The sequence below is a fragment of the Macaca fascicularis genome, chromosome 10, assembly GCF_037993035.2.
Source record: "Macaca fascicularis isolate 582-1 chromosome 10, T2T-MFA8v1.1".
Classification (NCBI taxonomy): domain Eukaryota; kingdom Metazoa; phylum Chordata; class Mammalia; order Primates; family Cercopithecidae; genus Macaca; species Macaca fascicularis.
The window spans coordinates 56,127,934-56,153,954 of record NC_088384.1 but is presented as its reverse complement, the minus strand read 5'-3'; positions in this window follow the sequence as shown (position 1 = coordinate 56,153,954).

Below are 26,021 nucleotides of genomic sequence, written 5' to 3'. Positions count from 1 at the left end.
CACCAGCCACCAACCTCACCCACTCAAGGAAGTAGGGATAGCCAGGTCCCAACAGTCGGACTGGCTGCCACCTGATGGCTGACAGAGCAGAGGCTTGAGGAAAAGTAGGTGGCACTGAGGCCTTACCTCTAGGGTAGAAGAAATGAGGTACACTGACCATCAGTGAGTGAGGTTGGTGGCTGGTCCACCGGCTCCTGGCACACCCTTGCAGAGTTGGCTGGTTGCAAGCCAGCTTGGCCTTGCCTGGCATGCACAAGCCTCAGTGCAACAACTGTCTTACAACTGGAGTCCTATAGAGGAAATGAGCAGCAGGCTCAGGAGCAGGGTGTGTGCTGCCTTTAGGGCTCCAGTCAATTCCTCAGGGCTCAGATGGCACTGCGGGCTTCTTCATTGTGAAGAGGTAGACCACAGGCCGTCTTGAGGAGGACTTTATATTCAAGTGCAGAAAGCAGCCAGGATTTCCACCCAGGGGCCTAGGCCTTCTGTGGCCCTGGCCAGACTTAGAATTTAGCCCCAGGCAGGACAAGCTTACACAGAGCAGTGTCAGTTTCTGGGGCCTGTGCATGCCAGGCATGTCCAGGCTGGCGCAAAGAGCAACCAGTCACTTCTGCAAGGGTGCGCCTGGAGCAGGTGGTTCAGCCACCAACTTCGCCCTCTCAAGAAAGCAGGGATGGCCAGGTTCCGACAGCCTGAGTGACTGCCACCTGATGGCTGATGGAGCAGAGCGCTCAGGAAAAGCAGTTGGCACTGTCGCCCTACGTTTAGGATAGAAGAAAGGATTTACCATGTCTGGCAGCGAGTGAGGATGGTGGCTGGTCCACCTTCTCCTGGCACACTCTTGCAGAGGTGGTTGGTTGCTCTTTGAGTCAGCTTGGCCTTGCCTGGCATGCACAAGCCTCAGTGCAACAATTGTCTTACAAAGGGAGCCATATAGAGGAAAGGAGCAGCAAGCTCTGGAGCAGGGTGTGCGCTGTATTTAAGACTCCAGTCAATTCCTCAGGGCTCAGACGGCACTGCGGGCTTCTTCGTTGCCAAGAGTCAGACCACAGGGCATCTTCAGGAAGACTTTATGTTCAAGTGCAGAAAGCAGCCAGGATTGCAATCCAGGGGACTAGGCATTCCGTGGCCCTGGCCAGACTTAGAATTTGACCCCAGGCAAGACAAGCTGACTCAGAGCAGCACATCGGTGTCTGTGGTCTGTGCATGCCAGGCAAGGCCAAGCTGGCTCAAAAAGCAACCAGCCAACTCTGCAAGGGTGCGCCTGGAGCAGGTGCTGATGGAGTAGAGGCCTGAGGTCTCTGCCTTCTGTGGCCCTGGGCAGATTTAAAAGTTGGCCCCAGGCAGCACAAGATCACTCGGAGCAGCTGGGGCATGTGCATGAAAGGCAAGGCCATCCTGGCTCAAAGAGCAACCAGCCACCTCTGCAAGGGTGTGCCAGGAGCAGTTGCACCAGCCGCCAACCCCACCCACTCAAGGAAGTAGGGATGGCCAGGTCCCAAAAGCCAGACTGGCTGCCACTTGATGGCTGTTGGAGTAAAGGCCTGAGGAAAAGCAGATGGCACTGAGGCCTTACCTCTAGGGTAGAAGAAATGAGGTACACGAGCAGCAGTGGGTGAGGTTGGTGGCTGGTCCACCTGCTCCTGGCACACCCTTGCAGAGGTGGCTGGTTGCTCTTTGAGCCAGCTTGGCCTTGCCTGGCATGCACAAGCCTCAGTGCAACAATTGTCTTACAAATGGAGCCATATTGAGGAAAAGAGCAGCAGGCTCAGGAGCAGGGTATGAGCTGCCTTTAGGGCTCCAGTCAATGCCTCAGTGCTCAGATGGCACTGCGGGCTTCTTCTTTGCCAAGAGGCAGACCACAGGCCATCTTGAGGAGGACTTTATTATATTCAAGTGCAGAAAGCAGAAAGAATTTCCACCCAGGGGCCTAGGTCTTCTGTGGCCCTGACCAGACTTAGAGTTTGGCCTCAGGCAGGACAAGCTCACCTGGAGCAGGTGGAGCAGCTGCCAACCTCACCCACTCAAGGAAGCAGGGATGGCCAGTTTCCAACAGCCTGAGTGGCTGCCACCTGATGGCTGATGGAGCAGAAGCCTGAGGAAAAGCAGATGGCACTGGGGCCCTACCTCTATGGTAGAACTGATGTACCATGAGCGGCAGTGAGTGAGGTTTGTGGCTGGTCCACTGGCTCCTGGCACACCCTTGCAGAGGTGGCTGGTTGCTCTTTGAGCCAGCTTGGCCTTGTGTGGCATGCACAAGCCTCAGTGCAACAATTGTCTTACAAATGGAGCCGTATAGTGTAGAGGAGTAGCAGGCTCAGGAGCAGGGTGTGCACTGCTTTTAGGGCTCCAGTCAATTCCTCAGGGCTCAGATGGCACTGCGGGCTTCTTGGTTGCAAATAGGGAGACCACATGACGTCTTGAGGAGGACTTTATGTTCAAGTGCAGAAAGCAGCCAGGATTTCCACCCAAGGAACTCGGCCTTCTGTGGCCCTGGCCAGACTTAGAATTTGGCCCCAGGCAGGACAAGCTCTCTCACAGCAGCACTTTGGTACCTGCAGTCTGTGCATGCCAGGCAAGGCCAAGCTGGCTCAAAGGGCCACCAGCCATCTCTGCAAGGGTGCACCCGGAACAGGTGGAGCAGCCATCAACCTCACCCACTCAAGGAAGCAGGGATGGCCGGATTCCAACAGCCTGAGTGACTGCCACCTGATGGCTGATGGAGCAGAGACCTGAGGAAAAGCAGATGGCACTGAGGCCTTACCCCTGGGGTAGAAGAAATGATGTACCCTGACTGGCAGTGAGATTGGTGGCTGGTCCATGGGCTCCTGGCACACCCTTGCAGAGGTGGTTGGTTGCTCCGTGAGCCAGCTTGGCCTTGTCCTGCATGCACAAGCCTCATTGTGACAATTGTCTTATAAATGGAGCCATATAGAGGAAATGAGCAGCAGGCTCAGGAGCACGGTGTGCCCTGCCTTTAGGGCTCCACTCAATTCCTCAGGGCTCAGATGGCATTCTGGGCTTCTTTCCTGCCAAGGCTCAGATGACAGGCCATCTTGAGGAAGACTTTATGTTCAAGTGCAGAAAGCAGCCAGGATTTCCACCCAGGGGCCTAGGCCTTCTGTGGCCCTGGCAAGACTTAGAATTTGGCCCCAGGCAGGACCAGCTCACTCAGAGCAGCATGTTGGTGCCTGGGGTCTGTGCATTCCAGGGAAAACCAAGCTGGCTCAAAGAGCAACCAGTCACTTCTGCAAGGGTGCACCTGGATCAGTTGCAGTAGCCACCTACCTCACCCACTCAAGGAAGTAAGGATGGCCAGGTTCCAACAGCCGGACTGTCTGCCACCTGATGGCTGATGGAGCTGAGGCCTGAGGAAAATCGGAAGACACTGGGGCCCTACCTCTAGGGTAGAGGAACTGATGTACCCGACCGGCAGTCAGTGGGGTTGGTGGCTGGTTCACCAGCTCCTGGCACACCCTTGGAGAAGTGGCTGGTTTCTCTTAGAGTCAGCTTGGCCTTGCCCCGCATGCACAAGCCTCAGTGCAATAACTGTGCTACAAATGGAGCCATATAGAGGAAATGAGCAGCAGGCTTAGGAGCAGGGTGTGCAGTGCCTTTGGGGCTCCAGTCCATGCCTCAGGGCTCGTATGGCACTGCGGGCTTCTGGTTTTAAAGAGGCAGACCACAGGCCTTCTTGAGAAGGACTTCATGTTCCAAAACAGAAAGCAGCCAGGATTACCACCCAGGGGACTCGGCCTTCAGTGGCCTTGACCAGACTTAGAATTTGGCCCAAGGCAGGACAAGCTCACTCAGAGGAGCATTTCAGTAGCTGGGGCCTCTGCATGCCAGGTGAGGCCAAGCTGGCTCAAAGAACAACCAGCCACCACTGCAATGGTGCACCTGGAACCGGTGGACCAGCCAGCAACCTCACCTACTGAAGGAAGCAGGGATGGCCAGATTCCAACAGACTGAGTGGCTGCCACCCAATGGCTGATGGAGCAGAGGCCCGAGGAAAAGCAGATGACACTGAGGCCTTGCCACTAGGGTAGAAGAAATTATGTACCTTGACCAGCAGCGAGTGAGGTTGGTGGCTGGTCCACGGGCTCCTGGCACACCCTTGCAGAGTTGGCTGGTTGCTCTTTGAGCCAGCTCGGTCTTGCCTGGCATGCACATACCTCAGTGCAACAATTGTATTACAAATGGGGCCATATAGAGGAAAGGAGCAGCAGGCTCAGGAGCAGGGTGTGCGCTGCCTTTAGGGCTCCAGTCAATTCCCCAGGGCTCAGAATGCACTGCGGGCTTCTTTGTTGTCAAGAAGCAGACCACAGGCCATCTGAAGGAGAACTTTCTATTCAAGTGAAGAAAGCAGCCAGGATTGCAATCCAGGGGTCTAGGCTTTCTGTGGCCCTTTCCAGACTTAGAATTTGGCCTCAGGCAGGACAACTCACTCAGAGCGGTACGTGGGTAGCTGGGGCCTGTGTATGACAGGCAAGGCCAAGCTGGTTCAAAGAACAGCCTGCCACCTTGGCAAGGGTGTGCGTGTAGCAGTTGGACCAGTCACCAACCTCACACACTGAAGGAAGCAGGGATGGTCAGGTTCCCACAGCCTGAGTGTCTGCCACCTGATGGCTGCTGGAGCAGAGGCCTGAGGAAAGCAGATGGCACTGAAGCCCTACCTCTAGGATAGAAGAAATGATGTATCCTGAACGGCAGTGAGTGAGGTTGGTGTGCTGGTCCACCGGCTCCTGGCACACCCTTGCAGATTTGGCTCATTGCTCTTTGATCCAGCTTGGCCTTGCCAGGTATGCACAAGCCTCAGTGCAACAATTGTGCTGCAAATGGAGCCAGACAGAGGAAATGAGCAGCAGGCTCAGTGGCAGGGTGTGTACTTGCTTTAGGGCTCCAGTCCATGCCTCAGGGCTTGTATGGCACTGCGGGCTTCTTGGTTACCTCCACAAGCCATCTTGAGGAGGACTTCATGTTTTAAAATGCAATTCAAATGAGCATAAAACATTTACAGCCTAGGAAAAGGCTTATGGCATTAGAATCCTTATTTATATGATTATTTTGTGTTTTTTTGAGATATGGTCTTTGTCTCTCATCCAGGCAGAAGTGAAGTAATTTTGTCATAATTCACCACCGCCATGAACTCTGAGTCCAATCCATCCTTTTGCCTTGGTCTCCCAATTAGTTGGAGCTGCAAGCATAAGGCACCATGCCTGGCTAGTTTTTTAAATGTGGTTTTGTTGTTGTTGAGAGTATAGTATCATTATGTTGCTCTGGCTGGTCTCAAATTCCCAACCTAATGTGATCTTTCTGCCACAGCCTCCTAAAGTGCTGGAATTACAGGCATGAGCCACCATGCCTAGCATAGAGTAGTACATTATTTTCAAAGTCTTATTCTAAGATCCATTTATTGACTTTGGCCTAAATAACTCAATATAATATCTCAGAAACTTTTTTTTGACAAATTTTGGGGCATGATGATGAGAGAAGGGGGTTCAAAACTTTCTAATAAGAGTTAACTTGGAGCCATTTAAGGAGGAACAAACACAAATTATCAGAAAAATAAAAGAAAGATCAAGTGCAGAAGTTCTGTGGCAAAGATGATAGTAAAGAGTATATGATTGTGACTCATGGTGGCTTTTACTTTGTTCTTGAATTTCTGAGTAATTTAAGGGTTAACATTTAAAGAATGTATGTTATAGATAACATTTTATTGCAAGTAAATATATTTCAAATTTTGTTACTGGTTTTGTATGAGATTATTCTAAGCCTCCTTCATTATCAAGCTGTATTATTTTATTAATGTAGTTTGATGATATTACAACACAGCTGGGAGCTGTATCTTCAAAATATGTCTATTTGACTAAATAAAATCAAGTTATTCAATGGGAGTTACTATCTATGAAAAAAGTACAACAGGAATGTAAAAAATTTGAGGAGGATAAAAATATGTTGGAAGAAGAAATATTAAATCTTAAGATGCTTATGGAAAGAACACACTGGTGAAGACAAATTGGTGATGTACAAAATTATAAATTGGATCTAGAAGAAAGCTCAATGCAGGCAATAGAAAAATGAGTAGAAATCCCTTTACAGGTTAGTTTGTAAAATCAGGTAAGTTTATTTATAATGTGCTTCTATTTATTTCACTGCAAATTATATTTTGGAGATATATATATATATATCCTCTGCCTCTCTAATAGCAATTTGCCTTGTAGAATTCTAGCAATAAGGTGGCATCTGTTTTTACTTTCAAGTATTTAAATTTCCATCATTATAACAAAATTGATTTTTCAGAGTAATGATTCTCACTGTGGAGTCATTTGATTAATAAGACCCATTGGCATAAGATTACATCCTCTGACTACAAAAATCTTGGAAGAAAAACTAGGAAATATTCTTCTGGACATTGCACTTCGCAATGAATTTGTGGGTAAGTACTCAAAAGCAATTGCCAGAAAAATGAAAACTGGCAAGTGGGATTTATTTAAACTAAATAGCTTCTTCTGCACAGCATGAGAAACTATCATGGGATTGAACAGACAGCCTACAGAATGGAAGAAAATATCCACACACTATGCACCTGTAATACCAGCTACTCGGGGGGCTGAGGCAGGAGAATCATTGGAATCCGGGAGGCGGAGGTTGTAGTGAGCTGAGATCACGCCATTGCACTCCAGGTCGAGACTGCGTCTCAAAAATAAATAAATAAATAAATAAATAAATAAATAAAATAAAAACAAATAATAAAAGCTAGAAGTTCTATGAAAACATTAATGCACATATAATCTTTTAAAAATGTTCATTGTTGCCAGGCGCGGTGGCTCAAGCCTGTAATCCCAGCACTTTGGGAGGCCGAGACGGGCGGATCACGAGGTCAGGAGATCGAGACCATCCTGGCTAACACGGTGAAACCCCATCTCTACTAAAAAATACAAAAAACTAGCCGGGCGAGGTGGCGGGCGCCTGTAGTCCCAGCTACTCGGGAGGCTGAGGCAGGAGAATGGCGTAAACCCGGGAGGTGGGGCTTGCAGTGAGCTGAGATCCGGCCACTGTACTCCAGCCTGGGCGACACAGCGAGACTCCGTCTCAAAAAAAAAAAAAATGTTCATTGTTTCTCTAGAGAGTTCAATACCTATTCTAGCTTATTACAGTAACCTACAGTTTATATTACATCAACTATGGCATAAAAACCTTAAATTGTATATTTCTGTTTCCTCACTCCTTTACACTATTTATGTCATGCACTATAGTCTCAAATATTATGAATTCCATGATGTGAAGTTACTCTTTTTTAAAAAAAAATTTAGACAATCCATGATCTTTAGAGCAATGTAAAATAATTGGGCTACATATCTTTATATCTTCCCTGGCACTCTTTATTTCTTTGAGTAGTTTCAACATTCATCTGCTTCCATATTCCTTTTGCCTCAAGAAATGGTTTTGACGTTTATTTTAGTGCAGACCTGTTAGCAAGGGACTCTTCCAGTGTTAATCTGAAAATGTCTTCATTTAATTTTTATTTTAGTTATATAGTTAATGGATATAAGATTGGGGACTGATTTTTTTTTAGTTATTTAAAAATTTTGTATCATTGGTTTGTGACTTGTAGAGTTGCTGACAAGCAGTTCACTGTAATGTTTGTTTTTGTTTATCTCTGTACACAATGTTCCTATTTTTCTGTGACTGAATTCAAGATTTATGCTAATCGTTGGTTTTCATCAGTTAGACTAGTGTGATTATTCTAGCATTCTTTAAATTTTTTATTAATCTTTCTTGGAGCTTTTTGAGGTTGCTTGGGGTCCTCAGTCATCTTTTTCCAATTTTTCTTCTCTCACACTCTGTTTTTAATCTCCTTCTGGAATTCCAATTAATTGTATTTTAGTTAATTTCGTATTGGCAGAGAATTCTTGGACTCACCGGAGTATTTTATTTGCTTGGTTCATTGGTTTATTTTGTTTTCCTCTTTCTTCCCTTTGTGCTGCCATTCAAATAATTTGTGTTGGCCTAATATAAAATTTGCTGCTTCTTTCTTAACTCTGATGACCAGTCTGCTAATCAGCTTGCTGATGTAATTCTTCATCTCTGTTCTCAAGCTTTCACTTATTTCTAGCTTTTGCCTTTTACTGTTCCCATCTCTGCTGAAATTCCTCATTTTTCCATGCATGTCTTTTTTTTAACTAGATCCTTTAACATTTTGATCATTATTATTTTAAATTACTTGCATTTAGTTCCAACATCTGAATTATCTCTGAATTTGATTCTGTTGACTTTTTATCTTTTGAAAATATTATAACTCATAACTCAAATTTCTAACTTGCTTTTATGTGTCTCCCAGTTTCTAAAAAAATGCAAATCATCAGATGTACAAACACAGTAGCTCGTGAGATAATTACTTATGTCAAGATTGTTTTATGTTTCTGTTTCATTTCGGTTTGTGTCATGCTATTAGTGTGGGCAGGAACAAAGGCTGGTTTTTGCTGTGGTGTCTGAAACATTCAGTGAACCATGTAACTTCAATTTCTCCAGCAGTAGGCTGCCATACCATGTGCCTTGTGTGGGGCCTTAGGCTCTGCAGGGCATATGCCAATGCTCCTGTTCCACAGTTACCTTCTGGTAGTCCTTACCACCTATGTCACAGAGAGGGTCTCACTCCACTTTCTTGTTCCTCTCTAACTGTAGAACATCATTTCTTGTGTGTGTGACTATGCAGAAAATTGAGGTTGGGAGCAGAGGGATGATTCATGTTATTTTGGAGCCAGTTTCATCATCGGAGTCTCAGAGAAGGGATATTTTTAGCACTTCGTGACTCTTATTCCAGTGGGAGTCAAACTGTCCCTTATCTGTGTTGGTTTTTGAGGAAGAAATAATATCTTGCCTCCTCCCACCTCAGTGGTAGAAAACCTTTGATTTATATCATTGAAAGTTTTCAAACCCACAATAAGGGCTCTTTTCTTTCTCCTTCCATAGGAACAATGCACCTTTGTCTGTGGTCACTGGATGGAGATTTTCCAACCCTTTACCACAGTAGCACGACTCTGCATTAGTGCAAAATCCTGGGCCCCAAAACAATCCTTGTTCCTCTCCTGATGGAGAAGTATTTTTCCTCCATCCGTGCCCTAGAAGCAGTGATGCTTTGCCTGGTCTCAGGTGGGGTGGAGTAGGGTGTGAGAGGTTTCTTAACCTTCTCTGAAAGCTGATGTGTTTTGCTTCTTCTTATCTCCCAGAAACAGTAGACTTTTGCATGGCTTGTGGACCTAGATGCTTTTAAGCCACAGCAAATTAAGCGTTTTGATTCTTAGGAGAGAAGCAAATGTTCATGTAGTCAATTTTTTTCTTATTTTTTTTTTGCTTTGTTTTCTTATTTCAGTCATGATGAGTTGAGTATGATCATGATTTTCCAGTTAAGCCGCTTGCATTTCTAAAATTTTATTAGTCCCCTTTTGGCCTTTCAGCACTAAATCAAATGCAGATAATCATCACTTGTGTGAATAAAGTGTTTTTATTGAGAACAGAATTGTTCATATACACACGAATGTGGATATTATCTACTTAGCACAATATGTCATTGTTTCAAAATGTAAAATCTGCTTTAGGCTGAACAAAGAATGGTTCTTGAAACTATTTTCCCTTTGTGATCAATTCAAAAAACCCAGTGCTTTCTATCTCATGGGTAGATTATTAAAATAATTACATACCTGATCTTCATTTTATGTTCTCTCTCTTCGAGATATTTCCTTCAAAACTACTTTGACTGATTAGTCTCTTTTGGATTTCGCTATACTCTGTATTTACTTCACAAGCTCATCAGGGTAAATCCTGCCTTTATGTTTGTTATAAAAATTCTCTTTTTTTTTTTTTTTCCCAAATCTTATTTGAGCTGAAAGCTCTCCACCAAATGTCTCCTATGCCACAAAGCCTTATTTTACTGATCTCTCCTGTCCTCCTTGCTCAAGCTCATTTAGGAATTTTTTTAATGAAAATATTCAAGGAATACTTTAAAGAAAAAAGTATGAACATATAGTATTTTCAATTTGAACACAAAATACTGCTCTACTTGAAAACAAGTTTTAGAAACAATTAAATGTTTCTAGAAGGAGAATCAACAGTGTCATAAATATCATAATCCAATTTTCCTGTTTGTACTAAAACACACATTAGCAAATATTTACTGAGAAATTACTATCTGCCTTAAAGTATAATGCTTTTGATACACGTTATAAAAACTAGGTACTATTATTAGCAGTATTTTAAGAGTAAAAGTATCGAGGCTTAGAGATGTTAAGCAATGTGCACAAATAGCATAGGGAAAGTTGGAGTTCTGAAATTGTGACTATGCTGTATGTATGATAGGAGAATCAATTCTTGTCAAATGTAACTGTCAAGTCATTGTGCAGATTCGGAGGTCTCTGACTGCTAGGGTCACTACACTTAAATCATGTCCCAACTTAGTTAAATCTATTTCATTAAAGCAAAATTCCATGTATAATTTCACAAAGATTATTGGCACCAAAAACATTATTTTTCCTTCCTTCATCCTTCCTTTCTTTCTCCTTCCTTCCTTCCTTCCTTCTTTCCTTCCTTCTTTCCTTCCCTCCTTCCTTCCTGCTTTCTTGCTTTCTTTCTCTTGTTCTTTTGTTCTCTTTCTCTTTCTTTCTTTGAGATAGGGTCTCAGTCTGTTGCCCAAGCTGGAGTGCAGTGACACAATCATGGTGCACTGCAGTCCCAGCTTCCCCAGGCTCACGTGATCCTCCCACCTCATCCTCCTGAGTATCTGGGACTACAGGCAAGCCACCACACCTGGCTTTTTTTTTTTTTTTTCAAGATTGGGTTTCACTGTACTGCCAAACCTGGTCTGCAACTCCTCAGCTCAAACAATCCACCTGCCTTTGCCTCCTAAAGTATTGGGATTCCAGATGTAAGCCACATGTCTGGCAAATAATGTTATTCGATAAGTTCAATTTAACTATTAGATTTTGGACAATGAGAGATAGAATTTTCTATATCATAATTCATCTTGTGTTCTTATTTGAAGTAATATATAAGGATTTCAATTCCACTCAAATATATTTATTAGCAAATTAAATTTCTTTTTCAGGATTCCAAACTTTTGTTCAAGACATAAATGCTAAATGATGTCACTAATTTTAATTAGATTAACAGAAAGGTATTCTGGTGTTTAATAACAGTGACAGAATGGGCTATTGATTTTAGTTTCTTTCTCTTTGTCTCTTTCCCCTTTTTAAAATATTTTACTTTTTAGGCTCTTTGGAATCCCAAAGATAGAGTTTTAAGAATTAAACAAAACACTCACAGAAACTGCCAATGCTAGGATGAAATATATTGTTACTGTGCTTTGGGATTAAAATAAGGAACTACAGTTTACAGAACTTTTATACTGATACACAGACACTAAAAAGGGAAAGGGTTTGGATGAGAAGTTCTGCTATGCAATCAAGAATCTCAGCCACTCATTTCTGTAGGAGCTGCAGGAGCTCCCTGTAAAGAGAGGTTAGGGAGAATGTAGCTTCAGAGTTTCTCCATTTTTTCCAGAGGGTCCCCCAAAAGGTCATGACAGTTTATAAGAATGCTTCACTTGTGAAAAACAAATATCAAAGTCTTCTTGTAAATTATATTTAAGGACAAATTTTCATTCCATGTTTAATTTATTTAGCATTTTATATGTGCAAATGTGTAAAATATCATCACCTAAAGCTATATAACATGTTCTATTTCTATACTGTGATTACAGGTTTATAATTCTGGAAAGATATACAGAACAAAAGATTTACGTTTTTAATCACTTTAAGTGCACGGTTTTGTGGCATTAAGTATATTTGCACTGTTGTGCAACAGTCACCACCATAGACCTCCAAAACTTGTCTTCTCCAACTAAAACTCTGTACTCATTGAACACCAACTTCCTATTCCTCTCCCTACCCCTCCCCGTAGCAATCACCATTCTACTTTCTGTCTCTACAAATTTCACAAAGTATCTCACAGAAATGGCATGATATAGAATGTTTGAATTTCTCGAACTGGCTTATTTCACTTGGCATATCTTCAAGTTTCATCTATTTCATAGCATGTTCAGAATATATTTTAAGGCCGAATATTATGACGTTGCCGTATATACCACATTTTTTAAACTACTCATCCATCAATATTCACATGGGCTGCTCCTTCCCTTTGATTATTGTGGATAATATTGCTCATGGACACACTGCACAAACATCTGTTTGGTCCCTGCACTCATTTATTTTGGATATGGATTTGCATTTTAATACAAAGGAGAAATTATGCAGCTTTTTTGAAGTGTCCAAATGAAAAGGAGCACAGCATCAGTAAAATATTAGAAAGTAGATTATTGGAAAAAGTAGGGAGAGAATTGAACCAAAATTTAATAAGCAGTGTAAGAGAGTTTCAAGAGGAGGGAAAAAATCGACAATATAAACAGAGAATTAAATAGTGAAAGGTCGATATTTAGAAAATTGTCACATGTACCCATATGTTGCCTGTGAGCTGATATTTACATTATTGTTTTATTCCAGGTTTCCAAAAGTAAGTGCAATGTGAGAGTTTCATGATGCTAAATAAACTGAAACATGATACATATTTTGATGTATTGTCCTTGAGAGCAGGCTGGTGGTAATTAGTGCAATTTTAAATTATGATATGATAGTGGAGTCAATCTGCCAAACTGAAAAAAATGTATATATACAATGTGTATACGTTTCTCAAAACCCCATTGTATCATACAATTAAATTATGATTTAAAGCTACCTGACAATTACTGGAGGAAAAAATGAAACATTTACATTAATATTACCATAATTTTGATATTATTGCAAATATCAAAGCATGTAGTACTTAGGGATAAACCTGCAAAAAAAAGAAACGTTTGAAAAGTATGAAACTACAAAATATTGTTAAAATAAATAAGAGACCTCAATCAATGGAATGTATGAGTCATAAATCTCAATACTGTTAAAATGTTTATTCTTCCCACATTGATCTATAAGAATTCCAATCAAATCACAGCCGTATTCCTTATTTTAGAAATTGAGAAACTAAAATTCTGAAATGTATGTCGATGGGTAGAGGACCTATAAAGGCAAATTACTTTGAAAGGAAACAATTACTTTGAAACCAGGTGCTGTTGGAGAATTAACAGCACCTGGTTTCAAGACTTATCAAGTTACAGTACTTAAGACAATGTGGTACAAATATAGATATACACATGTGTATCAGCTTTCAGCTAGTTTTTAATAAAGTTCTTAGAGCATTCATGGACATAACATTTTCAACAAATGCTTCTGAAACAATTAGATATCCCAGTGTGTGTGTGTGTGTGTGCATGTGTGTGTGTGTGTGTAGCTCAGTACTTCACACCTGAGAGGTATGAGCGTGCATTACCAAGGGGAACTGAGAAACTTTGAGAGTATTGGATATGCTCACTGACCCGTTCATGGTGATCGTTTAATGGGCACATGTATACATCAAATTCATCTCATTATGCTTTAAATATTGGTAGTGTATTTTATGTTCATTCGACATGAATAAAGCTGTAAATGTTATCAAAATATTCACTTACTATGCTTCTATTCATTTTACTCTCTCTCTCCAGAGACCTTCAGATAGAAAATGCAGTTGAAAGATATTTCATAAAGGAAGAAAAGAAGTATGAAGACAGGTGAGAGATAGTACTCAGATTTTTTTTTTTTCAGTGCAATCCTGGTCTTTTGTGACTAGCAATATTTTTATGTGCAGAAGTAGTAGAAAAGATAAATATTTTGTACAGTAGAGAAACGCATAATTTCTGTGCCATGGAAGAGATAACTCACAAAGATGACAGCTTCTGATTATGTTGGATACTATCTAGTATTGTAACTAACCAACGATCTGACCTTAACATTGGCTGTAAAGCTACTTTAATGTTCCTTGCAATGATCTGAACCTTTTACTGGAAACTTCATTGCTTACTGAGTTGAATAACATTGTTGATACGTGTTTATCTTATATTAGCACTAGAGTCATAATTTTACTTGTTAGAAAATTAAAATTAAACAACACTTGAAATTATATATTTTTAATGTTTCAACTGTGATCTCACTCCACATGCATCTTTCAATTCTTATTTGATAAAGGATAGCAAATACAGAAAGAATTCTTGTGATAATAGAGAACACAGAACTGTTGAACGGTGTTGAAGCTGAGCTGGAGAGAGTCACCAAAGCTGGCACGGAAGCTGGCAAGGTCGGAGAGTTTCCTGCCTGGGCACAGCTTGAGCTCGCCCCTGCGCCACCGCCAGTGGCAGAAACTGCAGACCCAGCTGGCCCCTGAGGCCTCCGCCGCATCCTCCCACCAGCCAGGAGCTGTGCTGAGGTCGCAGATAGGCGACCCTGGAGGGGTGTACCTGAGGGAAGGCGGCCCATGTTCCGGACAGCAGCAGGACACCAGGATCCAGGGACCCACCTCCCGCCGCGGGAACCCCAAACCTTGCCTGGCGCCCCTTGCTTGCTCCGCCTGGCCTCCAGAGGCCGGTGTGTGTCCTGGTCATGAGGATGCACAGCAGGTGCCCGGGAGTCCCCCTCCGCCATGGCCTACCGCTCTGCCAGCCATCACGCCTGGTTCGCGGACCGCATCCTGGCTGCCTCTGATCCTGCCAGGCCGGGACCTGTCCTCCTCCTGGGCGACCAGCCGGGGGAATGCACACTGCCGGGTGCGCTGCACAGCCCCTGACCACCCATCCCCTCTGGCGACTCCGCCCCAGGCCAGGACCTTCCTGTAGCACAGAACCCACCTTCCTTCCCGCCGCAGAGCTGCTGCACTTCCGCCACCCACAGGGAAAAACGCAGATCTCCAAACAAACAGAAATCCCCGTGTGCCTCCTCTGGTTGGATGCTGCCAGTCCCCACATTTACTTCCAGGAGTTTTCTTGGCAGAAGGTGTCCCATGTTTGATGTTTCACCAGCAGTGAGCGTGAAAAGTGACAGCAATAGAGAAACACATCAGGCTTTCCGCAACAAAGATGACCTTCCCTTCTTCAAAACCCAGCAATCTCCAAGACCCACAAAGGACTCAGGACAAGATGACTGAGCTGGAGTACTCGGCCCAGGAAATGCAGGCCCAGAGCGGGTCACCTCCTTAGGGCAGGCCCAGCCTTCTCCTGGCTGCCTGGGTGCCTTTCTCCTCACTCCCACCCAATGCAGGGGACCCCACAAACTCGGCTCTCGGGGCTCCCTGCACCTCCCTCCACAGGAGCCACCTCCTGCCCGCCAAGCTGGGGCCTTCTTGGGCGTCCTGGGCTGAGAGGGCAAGGTGCCAGCTCTGCACGCTGGAGAAGGAACACCGCTACACTGTCACACTGACACACTGCCACACGAAGACACTACCACACGGGCACCCCACCACATGGCCACATGGACAGACACACACATGGAGATGTCACCATACGGACACACAGACACACCACCACACTGTCACATGTACAGACACACGGAGACATTACGACACGGACACACTGCCACACTGTCACATGGACGGACAGACAGACATACGGAGAAGTCACCACACAGGCACAGCACCAGACTGTCACACGGACACAGACACACGGAGACATCACCATAAGGACACACGACCACATACCACAGGGACACACAGACACACAGACACATCACCACACTGTCACAGGGACACACCATCACTCTCACACGAACACACAGACACACTGCCACATGGACACTGCCACATACACAGACACACCGCCACACTGTGACATGGACACACCTCCACACTGTCAGACACCACCACACAGACACTGCCACGTGGACACAAGGACACACAGGCACAGTGTCACATGGATACACAAACCTGGGAAGCCACATCTGAAGGAACTGCCAGGTGACTAGGACCATAAGTCAATCAAAGTAGACTTTCCCTGGCTTGCTTACAAGTCATTTAAACTGTGGTGGGATGGTATCTCATTGTAGTTTTAATTTGCATTTCTCTGATGATCAGTGATACTGAGCACCGTTTCTTATACCTGTTTGCCATTTGTAGGTCTCTTTTTGAGAAATATCTATTCAAATCTTTAACCCCCTGTTATAAACCAGGTTATTAGATTGTTTCTTAAAGAGTTGTTTGAACTTTTTATATATTCTGATTATTAATCCCTTGTCAGAAGAGTAGTTTGCAAATATTTTCTCCCATTCTGTGGATTGTCTCTTAATTTTGTTGATTGTATCATTTTCTGGGCAGAAGCTTTTTAACTTAGTGTGATCCATTTGTCCATTTGTGTTTTGGTTGCCTGTGCTTGTGGGTATTGCTCAAAATATTTTTGCCCAGACCAATGTTCTGGAGATTTTCCTCAAACTTTTTTTGTACTAGTTTTATTGTTGGAGTTTTAATCAACTTTGATTTTACTTTCATATATTATGAGAGATACTAGTCTGTTTTCATTCCTCTGCATATGGATATCCAGTTTTTTCAACACCATTTACCACCAGTGTGTGTTCTTGGCACCTTTGTCAAAAATGAGTCCACTGTAGCTATGTAGATTTGTTACTGCGTTCTCTATTCTGTTCCATTGATCTATGGGTCTGTTTTTATGCCAGTACCATATTCTTTTGGTTACTATAATTCTGTAGTATGATATGAAGTCAGATAATAGAATTCCTCTAGCTTTATTTATTTATTTATTTATTTATTTTTGCTTAGGATAGTGTTATTTCTTATACTGAAAGCATTGTTATTTATTATTAGTCTACTTTTATAGTTTTACAATGCTATCCTCTTTTACAAAGCTATGATCAACTCAAGGTGTCCAGATCAGGGTTAATTGTAGCTATTTGAAAAAGTAGCAATATTCTGGCTGGGCATGGTGGCTTATGCCTGTAATCCCAGCTGTTTGGGAGGCCAAGGTGGGCAGATCACCTGAGGTCACGGGTTCAAGACCAGCCTGGCCAATGTGGTGAAACGCTGTCTCTGATAAAAACACAAAAATTAGTTGAGGATGATGGCAGATGCCTGTAATCCCAGCTGCTCAGGAGGCTGAGGCAGGAAAATTGCTTTAACCCGGGAGGTGGAGGTTGCAGTGAGCCCAGAATGTGCCACTGCATTCCAGCCTGGGTAACCAAGCAAGACTTCATCAAAAAACAAACAAACAAACAAAGGAGCAATATTCTGTGTAATTGTTGACAGCTTAATTCACTATTATGTGGATCAGAGAGCAGAGGATTCTGAATGCATGAACATATCTTGAACATTTCAATACATTACTCATAATTACTAATGAACTAAAGAGAAACCGAGAAATTATGGTGATAGTTATATTGACCTGGAGAAATGTAGACATAAAAGAACAGTAAGATGAGAAATGTGTTCACACGGTCTGTAAGAGCACACAAGAATAAAAATGGGGAAGAATACATGAGAGTTTTCAACAGATTTCTGGTCATGTAAGTCAATTTGTATCAGTTAATTTTTAAAAGGTTTATTTACATGCAATAAACTGCACATACTTCAATTGTACATTTTGATTATTCTTGGTATTTGTAGCTCTATAAAACCAACAACATATTCAAATAAAAAGCATATCCATTACCTTTACCACCAAAGTTTTCTTGTGTTTTTTCTACTCACTTTCTCTTGCCTATCCCCATCCCATCCACAGGCAACCACTGATCCACCTGTAGTCCCTGTGAGTTTTTATTTCCAAATACATGAAATCATAGGGTGGGTATACTTTTTCATCACTCAGCATCACTATTTTGGAGATTTATTCATGTTGCTACATCTATCAATTGTTCTGTTCTTACTAGGGAGTATTATTTCATTATATACATATACCACAGTAAATTTTTCAGTCACAAATTCACCTGTCCATGGACATTTGGACTGTTTTCAGGTTTTGGCTGTTGCAAGTAAAGCTGCTATGAAGATTCATGTAAAATCCATTGAGTGGGCATATGCGTTAGGTTTTCATCTCCACTGGAAATGGAATAGATAGATATATGGCTATCATGTCTGTAACATGAAAACAGAAAGCCTGACAAAACCCATTTCTAAAGTGGAAACTCCACCAGAGAACCTTGACTCCAGCCTGGCTTTTGAGACTATCTCCTATGTCTGGTGCAATGACTGATCCTGGGGTAGCCACATGACCCAAGGAGGACCATGTTTAAACTTCTGAGTTTTCACCGAGATTAATATGCATTTGTTGAAAGAGAAGCCCCTTTGCCTCCTCTCCCAGCTGCAAATGCTTTCAGGGATCACATCATGCTGGAGCATGTGGTTACAGTGTTTCCTAAACTTTGCGGGGAAAAATTGTTCAAGTGGGTAAAAATGGAGTAAATACAAAGAGAAAAGCAGTCCAGAAGTATCAAATAAAAAAGAAACAGCCTCCATAAAATCATTTGAACTTATGATTAATTCAATAGTCATTAAAACCAGTTTAGTGTACAAAGAATCATCCCCTCCACCACCCTTTCTTCCTTCACCAGGTTTAAGGTACATTTTTTAACTTGCAAACAAAAGTTTTGTCATTGACTCAGACATTAAAATCCCTTGTCTCCAAGAGCAATCATTCAATTCTGTCCCTCTCATTGTTAGAATAATATGTTCACTTTATTCTGCATACACCTCTCCTTTACCCTTGTTTGCCTATTCTATTAGAGTTATATTCAGACATGTATTTCATTTTATATCAAAGAAACTGTATAGATGTTCTTAATCTTACAAAAAGTTCTGAGTAATTTTTTGCCTCATATTTGATTTTAAGCTACCCAAGAAGCATTATTTTCTCATTTAGTATTTTAACTTTTCTAACCTAGGACTTTTATAGTAGATATTATGTCTTTTTCTAAATGCCTTGCTTCAATTTACATTTTAAATGTAATTTTTGAAAAGTGTATGTTTTAAATATTTGCATCTTGCAGCTCAGGCCTAAATATCCCTTAATAACAAATATTGTCTTTTTTTCTGTATATTTTTCACATATTTCAGTTGTGAGGTATATTGCCACAATAAAAGTTTTTGTCAACATAACAGAACACATAGGCAAAATATTGTTTCCAAGTGATTGATGATGTGATGCTTTCAGTCTAGTGACAATCCCTTGAAGTAATCATCATCCCTATATCTAATGAAATACGAAATAAATATTTCACTTTGTTTCTAAAATTCAGCCGACAAACATATAGCCTGTCACATAGAGCCTGTAACACCAACATATAAAAATTAAAGCAGTTCCTTCTCCACTCCCACTGCTTCACTTGACTAGCCTTAAAATATGATAACAATAAGAAAAAATAAAAGCAAAACGGTTCCTTAACTTATGTTTGAAATGTAGTGGATAGCCTATCATAAAAGCACTTATATGTATGGAGAGCCTCTGTAAAATATAGACTTTTAACAGAAAAGTAGACATATATGATAGTTAAATTAAAAACACAATTATATGTAGTACCATCACAAACGCACCAGGACTTGTTTTAGAATGCAAGATGTAATTGACTAAACCATTTAGGGCTAGACCTCTGAAACAAAAGGCATTCACACTTTGCGATTCTAGGGGGACAATATTATTCAAAATAGAAGCATGCAGAACCTTTACCTGATCATGATAAAAATCTTTCCTACTTGTTGTTAATCCGCCGCAGCTTTTATAAGGTCAGCAAAAAGAGATTATCCCACAGTATAAGCTGATGGCCAAAATTATCCGCTTTACTTTAGGTAACATGATATCTATTAACTGTAAATTTATTCTGAAAGAAAACAGATACATTTTTCTCAGAAATGTCTTTAGATGAAGATCTGCCACAACTGTTTTGCTCGCTTTTTAAAATTTTGTTTTTATTGATAAATAAATATATATGGATACAATGTGGTACAATACATGTAAATATTGTGAAATGGACAAATTAGGTTAAATAACATATCCTCCACCTCACATATTTATTACATTATGGTGAAACACTTGAAACGTAGTATTTTAGCAGTTTTAAGATACGCACTTCATTATGAGTAACTGCTGTCACTTTGCTGTGCACCATATCACCAGAATGTATCTCTCCTTGCTGAAGCATTATCCCATTGAATAGTTCCCCTTTTCCCACCCCCCACTCCGCCCTGATCAGCCTGTGATAAACCGCCATTCTAATCCTAACTTCACCCCCGCCCTGCTCAGCCTCTGATAAACCACCATTCTACTCCCAACTTACCTGCACCCCGGCCCTACTTAGCCTCTGATAAACCACCATTCTACTCCCAACTTCCCCCCCCCCCCGCCCCGCTCAGCCTCTGATAAACCACCATTAAACTCCCAACTTCCCCCCCACACCCCGCTCGGCCTCTGATAAACCACCATTCTACTCCCAACTTCCCCCTCCAAAGCCCTGCTCAGCCTCTGATAAACCATCATTCTACTCCCAACTTCCCCCCCACAAGCCCGGCTCAGCCTCTGATAAACCACCATTCTACTCCTAACATCTGTGAGTGCACATTTGTGGATTTCACATATAAGTGATATTATGAGATATTTGTCTTTCTGCGTCTAGCTTATTTTACTTCGTATAATATCCTCTAAATTCATCCATGTTTTTACAAATGACAGAATTTCATTCATGTATAAAGATAAGTAGGATTTTTGTATGCATCCTACATATACTTTTAACTTCCCACAGCTTTATTGAGATATTATTCATACTTTGTGTAATTCACTCATTTAAAGTACAAACTTCAAATTCTTTTAGTATATTAACTGGGTGAAGAAATAATCATCATAGTATAATTTTAGAACATTTTAATGTGCCTTAAAGAGACTTGCGCCCATTAGCAAACTTTCCCCATTTTCTCCAGCCTTTCCTAAAGCCCTCCTAGTCTAGGCGACCACTCGTCTACTTCCTGAATATGAATTTGCCTATTCTGGACATTTCACATAAATGGAATCATTATAACACATAGTCATTTTTTACTCACTTCTTTCACTTCACATATTTTTAATGTTCATCCATTCTGGAGCATGCATTAACACTTTTTTCCCTTTTATTGCTAAATAAGATTCTATTTTATGGATTCATTTGATTTATCCACTCCTCAGTTGATGAACATTTCTGTTGTTTTCTACTTTTTGTTGCTATAAACATTTGTGTACTACTGTGTGTAGCATTTGTTTTGTTTTCTTTTTGGTAAATACACAGGAGTGGAATTGCTGCGTCATGTGCTAAGTCTATGTGTAACATTTTGAAGAACTGCCAGACTGTTTTACATTTTGAAATCTCACCAGTGGTATAGAAGGGTTCCAATTTTTCCACATATTTTTATCCATTCTTCAGTTGATAAGCACTTAGCTTGTTTCTAATTCATGGCTATTATGAATAATGCTGCAATGAACGTGAAATTGCAGATGTCTCTTTTTGACATCCTGATTGAAATTCCTTTGGACATATATCCAGAAGTGGGATTGATGGATCATAGGGTAAATATGTTTATAATTTCTTGAGGAAGCTTCATACTGTTTTCCAAGTGGTTGTACTAATTTCCATTCCTACCAGCAGTGTACAGGGTTTCTTTTTCTCTACATCCTCATCAACACTTATCTTCCATCTCTTTTTATGATAGCCCTAGTAAAATGTGTGAGGTGATATCTCAGTGTGGCTTTGATTTGCATTTCTCTGATGATTAGGAATGTTTGTGATTTTTTCATGTACCTGTTAGCTTTTTTGTATGCCTTAGGAAATGTCTATTCAGGTTCTTTGCCTTTTTTTTTAATAAGCATAATTTTTTTCTTATTTTTGAGTAAGTTGAGTTACTTTTATATTATTATATGAGCCCCCTTATCTGATGTATGGTTTAAAAATGTCATCCCATTTGTGGGTTCTCTTCATTCTATTATTGCTTTTTTCCTGTGGAAAAGCTTCTTAGTTTTATGCAATCTCATTTGTGTGTTTTTGCTTTTGTTGCCTGTGCTTTCGGAATAATCTACAGAAAATCATAGCTCAGGCCAATGTCAGACAGTCTTCTTCTCTATCTCCTTGTGGTAGTTTTACATTTCAGTTTTAAATTTTGATTTGATGCTTGTATAAAGAGAAAAATAAAAGTCAAATTTTATTCTTCTGTATGTGGATAGTCAGTTTTTTCTATACCATTTATTGAAAATAATTTTCTTTCTTCTTTGTGTATTTTTTAGTTATTTTATCAAAAAACCGATTGACCACAGACATGTGGATTTATTTATGGGTTCTATATCCCTTTTCACTGTTCTACGTGTCTCTTTTTATGCCACTGCTATGCTGTTTCAATTACTACAGCTTGGTCATATAGTTTGTAATTGGGTCGTCTGATGCCTCCAGCTTTATTCTTTTTGTTCAAGATTGCTTTGGTTAGTTGGGGTCTTTTGTGGTTCCATACAAATTTCAGGAGTAATTTTTCTATTTCTGTGAAGAATGACATTGGAATTTCATAGCGCTTACATTTAATCTGTAGATTACTTTGGGTAGCATTGACACTTTTAAAATACTAATTTTTGAATTCATCAATAAAGGATGTCTCTCCATTTATTTATGCTATTTTAATTTTGTCATCAATGTGCTATAGTTATCAGTGTGCAAATCTTTCGCGTTCTTGATTAAATTTACTCCTGTCTTTTATATATTTATATATCTGTTTTGATTCTATTATAAATGAAATTGCCTCATCAATTTATTTTTCAGGTAATAGTTTGTCATTATTGTATAGAAACAATAATGGTATTGGTATATTGATTTTGTAACTATTAACTTCATTGAATTTCTTGATTGGCTTTAAACATTTATTTTGGTGGAGTCTTTAAGATGTTCTCTATCTTAAGATTATATTTTCAGAAAACAGAAACAATCTTACCTCTTCCTTCCCTATATGGATTTATTTTATTTCTTTGTCTTGTGTAATTGTTCTGGCTAGGCAATTACACATAATGTTTTCAGCATTTGTAATTTTACATCAAATCCATTCATTGTAACACATTGATTGCTACTTTTCAACTAGTAAACCTGGACATTTATCACTACACTTCCCCCAGTACAGGAGTCCATGACGTGGTGTGGGCCCTACTGGGCCACAGTCCAGGGCAGGCTTGGTGGAGGGTCTCTCCTGCAAGAGTCCGCGGCTCTGTGGAGGAAGAGTTATCCAGTGCCTTAGTCCAGGGTGAGGCAGGGGTGGGGCTCCTTCAGTAGCTCAGTCCAGTGCGCAGCCCTGCAAGGGTCCTCCTGTGCAGGAGTACACAATGCGGCCGGAGTCCTACTGTGCCTTAGTCCAGGACGCCGGGTGCTGGGTCCTCCGGTGCTGTTGTCCAGGGCGCGGGGAGCTGGGTTCTCTGATGCCATAGTCCAGGCCGCGGCGGAACAGGAGTCCTGTGGCGCAGTAGTCCAGGGCGCGCTGGACTGTGGATCCTCAGGTGCCACAGTGCAGAGCGCCACAGGGCGGAATTCCTGCCTTGCTATATCCAGGGTGCAGCCGGGCGGGGGTTCTCTTGTGCAGGAGTCCAGGATGGGACTGTGTAGGAGCGGGAGTCCTGCGTGTAGGAGTCCTGGGGTGTTGGAGTCCAGAGCGCAGTGAGGCTGGGTACTCTCGTGCCATAGAGTAGGGCATGGCGGGACAGGGATCCTGCCCTGAGATAGTCCAGTGCTTGAGTCCACAGTAATGCAATGGTCCTCCAATACTGGAGTTCACGGCGTGTTGGGGTCGGGGTCATTGCCTGACTTAGTTCAGGGCATACCAGGGCAGGGGTCCACAGTTGCCACAGTGAGGACCTCCGAGGAGTGTGGTTCCTGCCTTGCTGTAGTCGGGGGAGCAGGGGGCAGGAGTCCTCTCTTGTCAGAGTCTCTGGCACAGTGGGGCTGGGGGTTTTCCTATGCGATAGCCCACGGGGCGGTGAGGCTGGGTCCTCCCGTGCCTTTGTCCAAGGCGCAGGGGGGCCAGGGTCTTCGGTGGTGGAGTCCATGGAGCGACGGGATTGGGGTCCTCCAGTGCTGGAATACAGCCCATGACGGGTAAGCGGTGTTACTGTGCCGGAGTCGGTTTGCAGGGTCCTCCCCTGCCATAGTCTAGGGGGAGATGGGACAGGGTTTTCTAGTGTAGGTGTCCAGGGTGTGGGGGGACAGGAGTCCTCTGGTGCAGGAGTCCAGGACGTAGCCGAGTGGGAGTCCACCAATGCCAGAGTCCAGGGCTCTGTGAGGTCGGTTTTCCCCATGCCAGAGTGTAGGACGCGTTCAGGCCAGGGTCTTGGCGTGTGGTAGTCCAGGGTGCGGTGGGGCAGGAGTGGTCCATATCTCCATGGCGGGGGTCCCTCTGTGCTGGAGTCCAGTGCTCAGCGAATCGGGGGTCCTGCCGAGCTGTAGTCCAGGGCACGGCAAGGTATGGGTACAGGGGGTGTTGGGTCCTCCTGGGTCTTGGTCTAGGGCCTGACAGGACTGGGGTCCTGGAGTCCACGAGGTAGCCCAAGTTGCCGCAGGACCTGGTCCTCTGGAAACACAGTCCAGCGCGCTGAGGGGCAGGAGTAGTTCAGGGCGAGCCAGGGCCGGAGTCCTCCAGAGCCAGAGTCCAGGGTGTGGAGGGGCGGGGGTTCTGCAGTGGCACAGTCCAGGACACCGCGGGGCGGGGTGGGGCAGGGCGGGAGATCCTCCGGTGCCTTAGTCCAGGGCGGAGAGGTCCTTCAGCAGCATAACCTAGCTCTTGGCATTGCAGGGGTCCATGGAGCCACCGGTCGGGGTCCTCCCGTGTTTTAGCCTAGGGCTGGGAGAGGACGGGGTCCTCCTTTGCCCTAGTCCACGGCATTGTGAGGCCCGGCTCCTGAACACTTACTGTCTGTGCCAGTACTGAGGTGGCGGAAAACTACACCATCTCAGGTAAGCCTAACAGAGCAACTGTCCTTAAAAGATTCCCAGTTGAGGGTGGCTTGGAGCAGGCCTGAGAAGTGTGCCCTTAGATGGCTTCAAGGGCTCTGAGCAGTGTTTAAGGAATCCAGCTGACCTCAGTTACTCCAAGCCCTTTTCCACTCAGCAGAACTTCTCGCCAGGGGGTCCCCCATCTGCGGAGCCCTTTCATCATCCCAGATCCCCACAGGGTGGACTCCCTCTCATCCTCACGATCTCAGCTCAGGCCTCATTCATCACCCCATTCCTGGCTCCAGGTCTGGCCCAGAAGAAATGGGTCAGATTAAGAGCTCAATGTGTTTCCATGGTCACTTTTCTTCAGCCCTCCTTTCTTTGTGCCAACATCTATCTTTGGGTTTCTGGATAAAGTGTTCAGCAGCTGCATGCAGCTCCATTTTTCTTACCAGGAAAGAGACTGTGCTTGAGTCCGCAGTAAGGCAATGTTCCTCCAATGCTGGGGGACTCCAAAAGTCTTCCTGAAAACAAAGGCACAATGCTTGTGACCAGAGAACTCCCAGTCCTCTCCCTGCATAGGAAAACTGGACTTCTCCAGAAGGCTCTAGTTCCTGGCAAATCTCTAGGGCCACTTAATTGCGCTGTCCCCCACCTTTGCTTCTGGTTCTAAAGGGACTGAAGTTGGGAATCCTTTCTAAGTCTCTACACACGGAGCCCTTCTTTTGTGGGAATGTTTTGCCATACACTAGGATTCTCATTTACCTTTCAGGGCCTTCAAGAATCCTGATGTGCTTTGGCTTCTGTTCCTGGAAGGGAGGCCACTGAACTGCTCTGGAGCTTAAGTTCAAATAGTCATCACTGTTATTAAACCTTTACATAGCATGTTCTTTCTTTCTGGCAGGCTCGTGGTTTGCTTGTATGTAGATGGGCTTGTATGTAGATGGAGTGGTTTGCGTCCTCATTAGGTAACACCCTCAGTCTTTCATGCTGAGATTGGCCATTTTATTTGTAACTCACTGTACTATCCATTTGCTCTTCCAGTGTCCCTTAGAAGGATACAGAGTGTTCTGTAGAATGCTTAGGGAAAATATTTGACCCAAAGTCCGCCAACTCACATGAGTATCTCCCCACAACTTGTACAGGGCTAGTCTC